Genomic DNA, 15837 nt, shown 5'->3' on the forward strand with positions numbered 1-15837 from the left:
CAAGCTCGGTATTGGCAATTTCAAAGTGGGTGTCAAGACCTAGGGCTACCTGTACACGTAACAAGGCGTATAAGATCCCGAGAGGCCTCATACAAGCCACTTAGCATATCATAACATAAAGTAATAGGAATAAGCGGAAATTAACACATTTCAATACAATCAAAGTCTTTATAAATGAAGCGGAAGTCTAATACAATTGTCTTAAACCATCTAAATCTCATGAATAAAATCTTGGGATGCAGCCCAGACAATAGTCCAAACATAAAATGAAAGAACATAACAGAATATGGTGGTCAATCCTCGAACGCTATGAGGACTCACTAATTCTTCAATCCTTGATCTACTATGATCCTAGCCATGAGAATGAGTGTCAATGTCGCCGGACCCTACATTTGATAAAAATGTAGGCAAAAGTACGAGTTAGTACAAACATGTACTAAATATGATGTCTAGCATAAAACACATAAACATAATGGTTAGTCAATCTAAATCATAAGCATAATCAATACACATAAATCATCATCATCATCATCATATTAAGAAAGGTATACTTCTCAAGCAACCTTACTCATACTTAGTCAAGGCTTAGGTCATCCGCCTCAAGTCAAGCTTACCTCATGGAAGGCATCTCTAGCAATAATCCAAGCTATTCAATATTTACATCATAGTTCTCATTATTCATACTTACATTTAAAGACATGGGGATTCACCTCTTGCCTAGCTTATAAAGGCTAATAGGTATTTGCCTCTTGCCTTACTTACTTTTAGATCGCGGCTACTCGCCTCCATAATCTCATCATATGGTGTGGGTACTTGCCTCCATACCATTCATCATATAATGCGGGTACTCGCCTCCACACCATTCATCATATAATGCGGGTACTCGTCTCCACATTATTAAATAAGGATCATGGGTACTCGCCTCCATGTCCATTCATCATAGTAAGAACATGGGGACTCGCCTCTTGTTCAATTCTAAGGAATATGGGAATCACCTCATATCCTTTCATATGAAGGTCAAGGGTAGTCACATCTGTCCTCATCAATTACATATTCTTTTAGCCTAGATTCATTTTAGGTGAGCAATCCTTTCAAACCTAGAATCATTCATGTGAGACAACCTTTCACATTATAACATTCATACTTAGTCAATTCACGGGGAAAGTATCCCTTACTCAACAATAACATCAATTACCAACAATTCCTATAATAAGCTTTTCTCTCAAATCCCTAGATCTCATGATCATAAATTATGCTTTATCCTCAAGCAATTCTAATCATAATTCATCAATCCTATAAGGATACATCTAAACACACAAAGTTTCCCTTCATGGCATCAACCCAACTACATCAATTCTAGGTTACAATCATGGAATAGGCATGCGTACATGTAATTTCAACCTAAAAACATGATTTACTATCAATTCAATCATAAACAATCATTATTCACTCAATTGGATCAACATTCATCATAACCCACAACAGTGGAAGAAACCCTAACTAGAATTGGGAAATTCTTTATCAAATTGGGGAAATTCCAAGGGCTCCATGGAAGGAAGGATTCCATAGATGAAAAGCCATCATACATTGATTACAATGCCCTAAAAAGCTTGAAAATTGGGAGACTTGAACTTGACCTAGCTCTAATTTCTTCCTTCTTCTTCCAACTTCTAGAGAGAGAATATTTGAGAGGATTTTCTTTTGGGATTTGAAAGAATGACTTGAATGAGGGGTTTTGTGTCACGACCCGAGCCTACACCCCGGATGTGACACGACGTATAAGACTTTGAAGAGCCTCATATAAGCCTCATAACATTCATAACATAAGACAATAGAATATGGTGCAGAAATTTAAAACTTTTTCCTTTACAATCGAAGTCTTTTATAAACATGAGCGCAAGTCTATACTTTGTCCCAAACATCTAGAACCATAAGACTAAAACTTTGGGACACAACCCATACAAAAGCTCTAAACATAATAATAAAAGGTAAATGACATGATGGTCAAGCCCTTGGATACTATGATGACTCACCATAACTTCACTTCTTGATCTACTATGAACCTATCCACGAGGATGGAAGCTGCTATCACCAAACCCTACACTTTGTAGAAAAATGTAGAAGAAATATGGGTTAGCACAAAAATGCACCAAGTATGATAGCCATGCAAAAATCATGCTAAAAAGGACATTTTAGTTGAAAACCATGCATATAACAAGTTTGACAAGCATCATGTACTTTTAGTGTAAAACATGAGTCACAAACATAATCATCATATAAACCATTACAACATAATAGAACCATCATCTTAGACAACCCTAAGTTATACTTATGCAATGTATGAATGACATCCCATAATACCATTCATACTAAGTACCACTTTGAGGCCACCATAAACATACTTACCATTCTTCATTCTCATCTTTAGTCAATACTCATAGATAATGAACATTCTCATTTAATAAGTCATGACAAGGAAGGAAACTCATAACAACAATCCAGTTAAGCATCCATCATTACATTTTACCTTTAAGTCAACATTCTCATTAGCATCAATAGAAGCACATTCATTTAATTAGACATTGATATACCGTGAGTTTACGGTATTTTTAATACATTTCACTTAAGAGTTGTGTGTGTCTAGGGCCATTTTGTATTAGAACTAATGATTATTGTGCTATATTTGCAGGAAATAGACTTGGACGAGGTTGAGAGAGACAACAATTGAATTTCTGAAGAAGGAGCCATCTACGGAGGTGACCTACGGACCGTAGGTCCAGTCACGCTCCATAGGTTGGTGTCGTAGATGGAGCATCAGGGAAGTCTTGACCAAGTGTGGAACCATGAAAGCCATTGACGGACCGTAGGTCAACCTACAAACCGTCCTACACGTCTGTCATTTGTACCAGAAAGTCTGAGTTCCAGTACCTTATGAAAAAGTCTAAGTATGGAACCATGAGAGGGGACCCACGAACCGTAGGTCAACCTACGGTCCATTCTGCAAGTCCGTTATTTGCATTTGAAAGTTGAAGGTTCCAAGCTTCTGAGAATTTGTCTAAGTCCTGAGCTACGGAAGGGACCTATGGACAGTAGGTCGATCCATGGTCCGTAGGTCAATCTAGTTGATTGAAGCTGTGTCCAATAATTTATTTCCCTATTTCGTTTCCTTTTTGTTTGGTACTATGTTTTCTATAAATATGGTATGTAAACCTCATTTTTGGGGGTTAGCTACTTTTTTAACTACAGTTCTTGGTGTGTTCTTGGGAATTAATTTGCAAACATTAACAATTTGATTTCCTAATTTTGGTTTATAAAGATTCTTGCTTTGAATTTAAGTTGAAGATTTTGGGTTTCTTCTACTCATTACGTAAGTTCATGAATTCTTCTTCTAAAAATATGAATTGTGTTCTTGCTACTATGGGTAACTAAATCCACAACTAGGGTTGTGGGAACCATGAGCGATTAACAAATTATGAATAGTAACTAAGTAATTCTTGAATAGTGTTATTGCATGCATTGCTAATTCTTTCGTTTAGAAGTCTTTTTAATGGTGCAAAACGTCAGAACTTCTCTTGTTGCTACTTGCCGAACCAAGTCGGTAGTTAATAAGAAAAGAATTATCAACATAGATTTTGTGTGACACTATCTAATAGTCTAATGTCAGTTGGTGCGAGGGTGAAAACTAAGCCATACATTGACGTGATGTCTAGTATGAGGTAAATGTAAGGGTTAGTAAATTATACACACGTAGCTGGACCAAAGTGCGGGGTGAAATTCTCTATTTGCCAGAACAAGGACTTAGAGATACATAACTTACCACTCTGCATGTGATACACTAGAAAAAGATTACTATTACTAGGATTACTGCGTTATGAGCTTATGGGGAACACATACACCCAAGTTACTTTCTCTCATTGATAACACCTAAAGTTCGAATCATGCTCGCTTGTTCTCTAAACTACAATCAGTTATTTGTTACACAAAACCCCCATCCTTACTTACTTGTCTCTGAAAATAAGTTGACTAAACAAATATAATTGTTAGTTAAGTTTAATTCTAAACCATATTCCTCGTGGGATCAACCCCAACCTCTAAGTTGGGTTCTTTACTTGATAACGATCGCTTATACTTCTTTAAGGAGGTGTAACTTGAGCTTATCAAATTTTGCTTCCGCTATCGGGGAATAAGGATTTTAGATTAAGTTTAACTACATTATTGAACTTTAGTCAATTATCTCCTAATTTTACTTTTTCTTTTGTTTTTGTTTCTCTCAGGTTCCTACTCTAGTGTATGCCAAGTACACGGAGTTTAGGTGAACCACTGACTCCTTACGATCCAGAATTGAACAGAACTTTGTGAAGGATGAATAATTAAGGGGTCCCAGTCAATCCTATTGGAGGAAATCTAGGTGATGGAGTTGAGTTGCAGCCTCTTAGGGTTGATAATGAGAATGCTTAGGTTCAGGGTGAAAATCTGCTTGGAGATGCATTGAGGGTGCAGAATCCACTACCAGAACCAATGTTGCGTGATAATTATAGGGTCGACTTCAATACCGTCGAATCCAAAGGGCCTATTATTCTACCTTCTCTACCTCTGGGGGATACATTCGTGGTTACTAGCAGTCTGATGCAGATGCTTACATCGAGGGGTTTTTTCTCTGGTTTGGCATTAGAGGATCCACATGGGCACATGGCCAAGTTGAGGAGTGTTTGCTATAGTTGTGTGGGTCGACCAGAATTGGACATGGATGTCATTGGGTTGAGAGTATTCCCTCTATCATTGACCGGTGATGCTGTTGTGTGGTTTACTGAGCTCCCATATAACTAGATTCACACATGGGATCAATTGCATAGGGTGTTCATGGCAAAGTACTTCCCAGTGTCAAAGAAGCTGAACCACAAAGATAAACTCAATAACTTCGTGGCACTACCTGGAGAGTCTGTGAGTAGTTCATGGGATAGGTTCACTGCATTCATAAGAGGTGTTCCGAATCACCGCATTGATGATGCGTCACTGAAGGAATACTTCTACAGAGGTCAGGATGACAATAGTAAGGCTGTGCTTGATACTGTCACTAGAGGTTCATATGGTGAGTACACTTTTCAACAGATCGCTAAGAAATTAGAGAAAATCTCTAGGAATAACAAAGCTTGGAGAACTACAAAGTCAGATACTGGGAGAAGCACAATTGCAGTTCTAGCTACACCTCACCAATCTGCTAATCACATTCGTGAGGAGATGGCTCAAATGAGGACCTAACTGGGGTTGGTATTGAAACATGTGAGCGGAGGTGCCAAAAAGGTAAATGCTGTGAATTATTTAACTAGGAATCCACCACCGGTTGTGGAATGCTACTATGAAGAGGATACTTATGCGGTGAATGATCAGATGGGGGGTTTTCGAGCGAACGCCCAAGGTTCCAATTTGGATAATTGGCACCAAGGTCAAGGAAACCAAGGTCGAAGCTATGGAAACTACAATCGAGAGGATTAATATGTCCGGGATGGAAACTACAATCGCGACAACAACTACAACCGAAACAACTATGGAAAAAGAAACGATCGGGTTGGGCCATATGTTCCTCCTCAAAATTAGGAATCATGTAATAGGGAGGCTGGGGGGTAGTATGTTACGTATTGAGGATATGATGCAGAAGATGATGAAGTGGTTTGATTCGACAGATGAGAATGTGAAGGAGATGCGGAATGATTTATCTGGTATTGGTCAAAAGGTTGATGCCCATGCAGTGTCTATCAAGCAACTTGAGCATCAGATGAATTAGTTGTCCACTGCAGTAAACCCACATTTGCCTGGCACACTTCCTAGCAACACTATCCAAAATCCGAAGAATGATGGGCATTGTATGGCTGTCACTACTCGAGGGGGTTAAGCAGACCATTGATCCACCTATGCCGTCTAAGGTTGAAAATGTGGTTGAGAAAGATGATGAAGAGATTGAGGTTACTGGAGTGTCCAAGAATGCTACAGAGAAGGAAGCAGAGATAACCCAAAAAGTTGTCCCCATGCCTAGACCTCCATCTCCATTCCCACAAAGGTTAATCAAGAAGAATGAAGAAGGGAAATACCTCAGGTTTATCGCTATGTTGAAATAACTTTCCATCAATGTTCCGTTGATAGAAGCTTTGGAGCAAATACCTAGGTATGTGAAGTTTATGAAAGATTTGGTGACGAAGGAAAGGGTTGTGAGTTTTGAAGATGATTATAGGTTGCAACATTGTAGTGCTATTGCTACAAGGTCCCTTGTGCAAAAAAAGGAGGATGCTGGTGCCTTCACTATTCTTTGTACCATCGAGTTGCTGCATTTTGTGAAGGCGTTGTGCAATTTGGGTGCTAGCATTAATCTGATGCCATTGTCTATTTACAAGAAGTTGGGTTTAGGGGATCCAAAACCGACTGCGATGCGATTTCTCACGGTCGATAGAATTGTGAAGAGGCTCATTGTGTGATCCAAGATGTACTAGTGAAAGTGGAGTCTTTTATCTTTTCGATGGATTTTGTGATACTTGATTGTGAGGTTGATTTTGAGGTTCCCATTATCCTTGGGAGACCATTCCTTGCCATTGGGCTCGCCTTGGTCGATATGGAGAAAGGGCAGATGAAGTTCCGATTGAATAATTAAGAGGAAACTTTCAACATCTGTATATCCATGAAGCAGAGTAGTGAGATCAACTCAGTATTAGTGGTGAATCATATTGTATAGAGTGGTTCTGAGGTATCTATTGAAGAGAGGTTGGGTGTTGATGCACTAGCAGCGGTAATGATGAATTTTGAGGGTGATGGTATTGAAGTCTATGATGAATTTGTCGCCGCACTTGATAGGTTCAAATTTCGTTCAAAACAAAAGAGATTGGAGTTAGACATGAAGAATCGCGACTCTCCACCCGCAAGACCGTTTGTTGAAGAGGCTCTGAAATTGGAGCTTAAGGCTCTACCATCACATTTGAGGTAAGTATTCTTTGGGAGAGATGCTACTTTACCAGTCATCATTGCATCAAATTTGAATGTGACACAAGTTGAGGCATTGGTTTCCGTGTTGAAGAGGTTCAAACAGGCTATTGGGTGGACTATTGCAAATATTATTGGGATCTCTCCTGGCATTTGTTCTCATAAAATCCAACTCATGCCGGATCACAAGCCTAGTATCGAGCACTAGAGAAGACTAAATCCGCCTATGCAAGAGGTAGTGAAAAAGGAAATTATCAAGTGGTTGGATGCTGGAGTTATTTATCCCATTGCAAATAGTAGTTGGATTTATCCTATTTAGTGTGTGCCCAAGAAAGCTGGGATGAGTGTGGTTCCGAATGAGAAAAATGAGCTTATTCCGATGTGTCCTGTGACTGGATGGAGAGTCTGCATGGACTACCGGAAATTAAATGCTTGGACAGAAAAGAACCACTTCCCTATGCCGTTCATGGATCAGATGTTGGACCGACTTGCTGGTAAGGGTAGGTATTGTTTTCTTGATGGTTATTCGCTACAATCAGATTTCCATAGCTTCGGAAGACCAAGAGAAGACAACCTTCAGTAACCCTTATGGGACTTTCGCCTTCAAACAGATACTTTTTGGGTTGTGTAATGCTCCAGTGACCTTCCAGCATTGTATGATGTCGATATTTTCTGATATGGTGGAGGACACTATTGAAGTATTTATGGATGATTTCTCTGTGGTAGGTGACTCTTTTGATCATTGTTTAGACAATCTAGCCGAAGTACTTAAACGGTGTGAAGAGTGCAATCTTTTGCTCAATTGGGAAAAGTGCCACTTTATGATGAAACAGGGGATAGCTTTGGGTCATCGAATTTCTAGAAAAGGTATTGAAGTTGATAGAGCGAAAGTAGAGGTAATAGAAAAGCTTCCACCACCTATCTCTGTTAAAGGTGTTAGAAGTTTTCTTGAGCATGCAACTTTCTATAAGAGGTTTATCAAGGATTTCTCCAATATTGCACATCCATTGTGTAAATTGCCCGAAAAGGAGTATAAGTTTAATTTTGATGATGCTTGTCTAAGAGCATTTGGAGAGTTGAAGAAAAAGCTAGTGTCCACACCTATCATTATTTCACCGGATTGGGGGCAACTGTTTGAAGTAATGTGTGATGTGAGTGGAGTGGTGCTTGGTGTGGTATTGGGACAGAGGCGAGAGAAGATTCTTCATTCTATTTACTATGCCAGCAAAGCTCTAAATGTGGCTCAAAAGAACTATACAGTGACTAAACATGAACTTCTTGCAGTGGTTTTTGCATTCGAGAAATTTCGATCCTACTTGCTTGGTACTAAGGTCATAGTTCATACTGACTATTCGACATTGAGGTATTTGATGGCTAAGAAGGATGCAAAACCAAGGTTGATTAGATGGGTGTTGTTACTGCAAGAGTTCAACTTTGAGGTAAAAGATAGAGAGGGGACAGAAAATCAGGTTGCCGATCACTTGTCCAGACTGGAGGAAGAAACTGTGCTCAAGCTAGGAGGTGAGGCTGAAATTAATGATGCTTTTCCGGATGAACATGTATTGGCTACTTCTCATGATCTGATTCCTTGGTTTGGAGACTTTGCGAAATACTTGGCAAGTGATCTGGTGCCATCGAATTTGTCGTTTCACCAAAGGAAATAGTTTATGCATGATGTGAAGAAGTTCTTTTGGGATGAGCCTTATTTGTACCGTAGTTGTGCTGATGGGATTATTCGTCGCTGTGTGCCCGAGGTTGAGATGGTGAGTATACTAGAGGCGTGTCACTCATCGCCTGTTGGTGGACATCATAGTGGTATTCGGACTGTGCATAAGATTTTGAAGTGTGGGTATTACTGGCCTACCATCCACCAAGATGCTCATGATTTCACCAAGTCTTGTGACCGTTGCCAAAGAGAAGGAGGAATTTCAAAGAGGCAAGAGCTTCCTATGAATCCGATATTGGTGATAGAGTTGTTTGATGTATGGGGCATTGATTTTATGGGTCCATTTGTGAGTTCACATGGGATGAAGTATATTTTGTTGCGGTTAATTATGTGTTGAAGTGGGTGGAGGCAATTGCTCTTTCCAACAATGAAGGTAAAAGTGTCACCACATTCCTAAAAAATAATATCTTCTCCAGATTTGGTACACCTAGGGCGATTATCAGCGATGAAGGTTCCCACTTCTGTAATAAGTTGTTCAATGCGCTACCTGAAAAATATGGCGTCCGCCACAATGTAGCCACTCCTTATCATGCGCAATCTAGTGGGCAAGTTGAAGTGTCCAACAGAGAGATCAAGCAGATTCTGGCTAAGACTGTGAATGCGAATAGAACCGATTGGTCAAGGAAGCTTGATGATGCTCGATGGGCTTATCGCACAACATTCAAGACTCCTATAGGTATGTCCCCCTACCAACTTGTTTATGGGAAGTCTTGTCATTTGCCGATAGAGCAAGAGCATAAGGCTATGTGGGACTAAAGAAGCTGAATTTTGATTTGGGCGCCGCATCGAATCAGAGAGTAAATGACATGAATGTTCTTGATGAGTTTCTCTTAAGAGCTTATGAGAGTTCATCCTTGTACAAAGAGAAGATGAAGAAGTATCATGATCAAAAGATCGAAAAGCGTGAATTTTTTGTGGGTGATCTGGTGCTTCTATTCAACTCTAGGTTGCGCTTATTTCCTGGCAAGCTCAAGTCCAAGTGGTCTGGGCCATTCATATTCACTCAAGTGTTCCCACATGGAGCGGTTGAGCTCGAGAACAATGAGGGAACAAGGTTCAAGGTGAACGGGCAAAGGATCAAGGTCTACATGGGAAAAGAGGAGAATGTGCAAGAGGTGGTTAATGCCTACTATCTTGATGAAGCCTGAGTAATCACAAAGCCTGCGTCGTGCCGCGACGTTAAATCAAGTGCTGCTTGGGAGGCAACCCAAGATGTACAATCTAGACAACTATATGTTTTTCTTTTCGATTTAGGAGTTTTGTTTGTTTATGTGATCTTCTATAATTCTTTAGATTGTAATTTTGTTTTAGTGTTGGCTAGATATAGAATAGGGTCCGTGTCTAAAAAGTGTCCAGAAAATGTAAAAAGAAAGGCCTAACAGTTGCTACATGTGCAGGGATGAAAAGCAAAATCTGCAGAAAAATGTCTGTTGTAGAGGTCTACGGACCCCATTGACAGTCCGTGGGTCCATCCACGGACCGTGAATGGTGTCCGTAGACCCAAGGTAAGTTTTAAAAAATTTCTAAGTACTGAGTGACCTATGAACCCGACACACGGTTCGTAGGTCAACCCACGACCCGTAGACGGGGTTTCGTGGCTCCAAAGTTAGGGTTTGGTCGACCCGACCCGTACCTCTTTCTAATAAAACTCTTCATTTTTAAATTCTTCCCCTACTTCCCATATTCCCTCCTAATAGTTTCTAGCCCCTCCAAATCCCATAACTCCCTCATTATATCCCCAAATCACTCCCATCTCTCATACATATCATCACCCCAACCATATTTCCATTCCTTTCTCCCAAAATCTGATCACTCCTATTTTTCATTCCCAAGAAGAGTTCAAGGTCTGGGTTCGGTGTCACAAAGGTCTAAGGAGTTTTAGCATCACACAATCACCAACTTCCATTACTTGTAAGGTAAACGATTTCAACTTAACTCTGAATTTCGGTATTCATTGTTCAATATATGAAGTCATGAAGTGGATCTTGACCTTGGGTTGTTTTTGTATGAAAATGCATGATAAACAATACTTAGAAACACCCTTGGGATGATAGAATGTGATTTTGTTGTCTTTGTAATCAAATAACTGTGGGTAATTAGTCTAATGGCAGTTTCGACTTAAGGTTCCTAGTTTTGTATGCAATAACTGTGCAATAATGTGTAAACGGAACCCTAGGGATGAAAAACTATCATAAATTATGTTGAAATGCATGATTAGACTTAGGGTGATTGTTGAATTGTTGAAAAACATGGTTTAAAAATAAGGCATGTTTGATACTTGGCACAAATTTGAATCACGAGACCTCGTCTACGGACCGTAGGTCAACCTACTGACCGTAGATCAGGTCCGTGGGTCTATTGCATATGGAAAATCCACTAAGTGTGGAACCACGGAGGTGGACTACGGTTCGTAGGTCAACCTTCAGACCATTATGCACATCCGTGGTTCCCATCAGAGCCCAACTTTTTGGGACCTCCGACCTACAGAGGGGATCCACATACCGTAGGTCCACCTATGGACCGTAGGTGACCACTGAAGCTACTGTCAATTTTTTTTTTGGTTTTTGTTTTGGTTAGTTCTTTGTTCTAAATTTCTTTCGACTGTGTTATTAGTCTATTTTGGTACTAACTAAGCCTCCACAGATACCATGGCTCCCAAGAGAACTCCGACGTACGTACCAAGGGGAAAGTCAAAGTCTGTGGCCCCAACCTTAAGGCTAATTGATGAAGACACTGATGTGGAGAAGGATCCTTCCTATGTCCCACCTACTACGAGGACATCCCTAACTGCACCTCGTACTACCTGGAATCAATCCCGGCAGGTGGTTCCAAACGTAGTCACTGCCTCCCAGTCTAATGAGGAGGCTACACTAATCGATTCATCGCCTGGGTCTACTTTCGGCTCTGAGTCCGCCTCTGCCTCCAGTTCAACTTTCGGCTCCGTATCTGGTTATAGTTCACTTGGGAGGAATGCCTCGTCTGATGAGGCCACTAGTGCGGGGGACATTCCCGTACCACCTAACATCGAGCCCTCTCCAGTTTCTGAGGATCCAAACTGATGGTGTATTAATGGTTAGTGGCAGATTTAAAGAGATGCAAAGATGGTCACTGAGAAGGAGTGGATGGCCTGTATAGTCACTGATGAGTGTCGGGTTCTCACAGGTAGCCTGCACACCGCGCCTGCCATCTATGAGATTTTCAAGAGACACAGGTGCGAGTGGATGACCCATAGCCCAGGGTCATATAGCGAGCAGATCGTGAGAGTTCTATGCTTTTTACGCAGCTACCCTCTGAGGTTTCATTGACAGATGGGCCAAGCCCGCCGCATAGGACCCACTCAAATCTACTCTATTTCAGGGGTTGTCAGTTGACATATCAGAGGCTACTATGCGAAGGTTCCTCTACGGCCCGGGCCATACTCTAGCTATCAACACGGGCGTAGAAAAGGGAGAGTTTATTGCGCTGGTTGGCCTTTCACCTTTCCACAGACGGAGAGCGCACCGAGTGGGTCAACACCCTGAGTTTAGGTATCAAGAAGGCCACCTTGACTTTTGTGGCCAAATTCTTCTGGATATTGGTACGAAACAGAGTGTCTCTTACGCAGGCAGGCAATGTTCTCACTTGGGACTTCACAGTCATGGTGGCAACCCTAGTTGTTGGATTCAAGATGGATTTTTTCCGCATGATCAATGCGGAGATTCACGAAAGGGCCTTCAAGGCCACCACAACTTACCCCTTTCCATGCCTCATCTTTCAGTTGTACAGGGATTCTGGAGTGCCGGTTTGGCATTGTGATAAGTTGATCAAGGCGACCAAGATCTTGGATATAGGCCTGATTCGAGATAAGGCGAATGTGGCGGCACGACACAGACATCCGTAGGTTGAGGTACCTCCATTGGGAGAAGACTTAGTTGCCGATGTGGAGCATATGCATTATGATGAGCCTGCCCCTCCAGCCCCCACTGAGGATGCTCCGGCCTCTCATTCTCCGGCCGCCAGTCAGGCCTCTAGCTCCTCCAGAGCCACCTCATCTTCAGGGTCTTTTGCCGTGCCCTTGGCTTGATTCTAGAAGTTGGAGGACTAGCTGGCCTCATTACTATAGCTTATTAGGGCCTTGGATGCAGCGAGCAATTGATGATTCTGCAACTAAAGTGGAGCAGCGGATGGAGTAGATGATGGAGCAGATGATGGATCGAAAGGTTCAGGCTGTTCACCAGCATCTTGATGCATTTGAGTTGCGTGTCTTAGAGTGACCATCCCCATCATAGATGTCTCTGCTTTCCAGATGGAGCTAGCTAGTCTCCGGGCTGATCTTGACACCCTCCTAGCTCCACCAGAGATTGAGCCCGAGTCGCCCCCCACAACATCGGTTGATAATATGGTGTTCGATGATATATTCAGGGATGAGATGTCGCCTCCGCCTACTTCTTCCCGTCATGCTGAGAAGCACCCCCGTTCTAGTCGGGCTTCTGATGGTTTTGAGGCCGAGAGAGCTAGTTAGAGAGAGTGCCAAGAGACTGAGGCGGCTCGGAGGGCATCGATTGTTGATGAGGAGTTGTGGCAGCAGAGGCTTAAGGAGATCGGTACTGGTGCCTCAAGCAGTGTGAGCACCACTGATAGTGCTGTGAGAATGGGTGATAGCACTACTGAGGGTGCTGTGATTGTTGATGTGGGCACTGCTGAGGGTGACCTAAGTGTTGATCCAGCGGGCTTCGGGAAATCGGACCCACCCGCTTGTTGATAGGTCTTTGGCGCTATGCGCCATAGGTTTGCTTCATGCGATCCTTTATTCTTTACTTTTTGTGCATTGGGGACAATCATACTATATTTTGTTGGGGGTGGGGGTAAATGGATTGTGAGTGATAGGGTGAAGTCTGAGTAACCCAACTCATAATCCTCTCTTGGGGTTTTCTTGCCTGTGTTCTTTTCCTCCAAGAGATTGTTTTAATTTCTATTGAACCGGCATGTGTTAGGATTGTATGTGTAGAAGCATGAGAAAGAATGAAGTATGATGGCATAATCGAGAATGAAAAATGATACCCGTCCAAAAATTGTGATATGTGCTAAAATCTGTAGGCTAGAATGAGTTGAATGTGGTGGCTCTGAGTATGACATGATAAAGAACCAATTTGATCTCATAACTTAAGCTAAAACTTGAACTAGGTAATCTGATAATGAAACAAGGTGCCAAGAGTGTGTGAGGATAGTTGAATGTTGAGACAGTTTTGTGCCAATATAGAACTTACCCCGTTGGTCCAACTAGGATAATCTAGGCTAGTAGTTGGGAAGTGATCATATGCCATTGTTCAAATTAGTCTACTTAAGCCTAAAATGATCTAACCAAATGGTAGCATTATTCCCTTTTGATCCAAATATTTGAGCCTAAAATTGACCATTTCTTTTGATTCACCTAGCTCACCTTCCCTTAAAATATTGTCTTGTCCCCGGTCCCTCCTTGGACATATGCACCTTGACTTAGGCCAAAATCCTAAGTTGAGGGCGGCTAAGTCAAAAGTGACCTTGATCTTGGCCCTGGTCCGACATCGGACATTGTGCACCTCAACTAATGCAAAATGCATAAATTGAGGGTGCCTATGAAAGAGGAAACCAAATGAAAAAATGTATGAAAAGAGTTGTGTGATGAAAATAGAAAAAGAAAGAAGATGTGACTTTGTGCAAAAAGAAGCAAAAAAGAAAAGAAAAAGTGTTGAAAGAAACAAAAGAAAAATGAAGTGAAAGAAAAAGAATAAAGTGTGAAATAAGAGTTATAAAATCAAAAGTCACATCCATATTGCAAAGAGGAAGGGAAAGAAAGTGAAATGAAAAGATGCCAAAAATAGGTCAAGAAAGAGGTAAATAGTCAATGTAAGGGCAAAGAGGGCAGAAAGTCACTAAAAAGTACCCAAATGTAACACACCTGACCGTGAGCCTACGTTACAAGCTAAGAAAGTTCTATAGTGATCCTAGCAACTAGTTTGGAGAGTCTAAGCAGTGAAAATAAGGGCAAGCCTATGGTATTGAGTACTAACTGTACTTGAAGTTACTTTTGAGCGTGAGTTTTGAATGAATCCTTGTACTCAAAATCATATTCATTGTGTGAAAAAAGGATTTCGTTTGAATTAAGGGCACTAGTTACATTGTCGGAGAGTTGGTACCTTGGTGATAGTGAAACAGTGTATGTTGTGTGTCTATTGGTTGATCTTTGTCATATCTTGATCCGCATGAGTTAGCTTGTTGATTCTAAAAGAAAACATTTGCACTCAAAAAGGGAGTCGGGATAGAAAGCCATGTGATTGCTTATGCTTGAATGGCTGCTTCTACATAAGTGTTGTTTAGAGTCTTAGTGCGTCGCTTGAGGAAAAACAACAAATTTAAGTTGAGGGTGTTGATATACCATAAGTTTACAATATTTTTAATGTATTTCACTTAAGAGTTGTGTGTGTCTAGGGCCATTTTGTATTAGAACTAATGATTATTGTGCTATATTTGCAGGAAATAGACTTGGACGAGGTTGAAAGAGACATCAGCTGAATTTATACAGAAGGAGCCATCTACGAAGGTGACCTACGGACCGTAGGTCCAGTCACGCTCCATAGGTTGGTGTCGTAGATGGAGCATCAGGGAAGTCTTGACCAAGTGTGGAACCACGAAAGCCATTGACTGATCGTTGGTCGACCTACGGGCCATCCTGCACGTCCGTCATTTGTATCAGAAAGTTTGAGTTCCAGAACCTGATGAAAAAGTCTAAGTATGGAACCACGAGAGGGGACCCACAGATCGTAGGTCAACCTACGGTCCGTTTTGCAGGTCCGTCATTTGCATCTGAAAGTTAAAGATTCTAAGCTTCTGAGAATTTGTCTAAGTCCTGAGCTATGGAAAGGACCTACAGACCGTAGGTCGATCCATGGTCCGTAGGTCAGTCTAGTCGATTGAAGCCGCATCCAGCAGTTTATTTCCTTATTTCGTTTCCTTTTTGTTTGGGACTATGTTTTCTATAAATAGGTATATAAACCTCGTTTTTGGGGGTTAGCTACTATTGTTTAACTTTAGTTCTTTGTTTGTTCTTGGGAATTAACTTGCAAACATTAACAATTTGATTTCCTAATTTCGGTTTATAAAGATTCTTGCTTTGAATTTCAATTGAA

General features: G+C 41.2%; 1 pseudogene; it reads left to right on the top strand.

Annotated features, from left to right (window-relative positions):
• Nucleotides 1–4860: 4860 nt before the first annotated feature.
• On the top strand, nucleotides 4861–15525 carry LOC125828850 (uncharacterized; annotated as a pseudogene).
• The last annotated feature ends 312 nt before the right edge of the window (nucleotides 15526–15837 follow it).

This window comes from Solanum verrucosum, unplaced genomic scaffold (genome assembly GCF_900185275.1).
Source record: "Solanum verrucosum unplaced genomic scaffold, falcon-dt-bn FXZP01000198.1, whole genome shotgun sequence".
In the NCBI taxonomy this organism is placed as follows: Eukaryota; Viridiplantae; Streptophyta; class Magnoliopsida; order Solanales; family Solanaceae; genus Solanum; species Solanum verrucosum.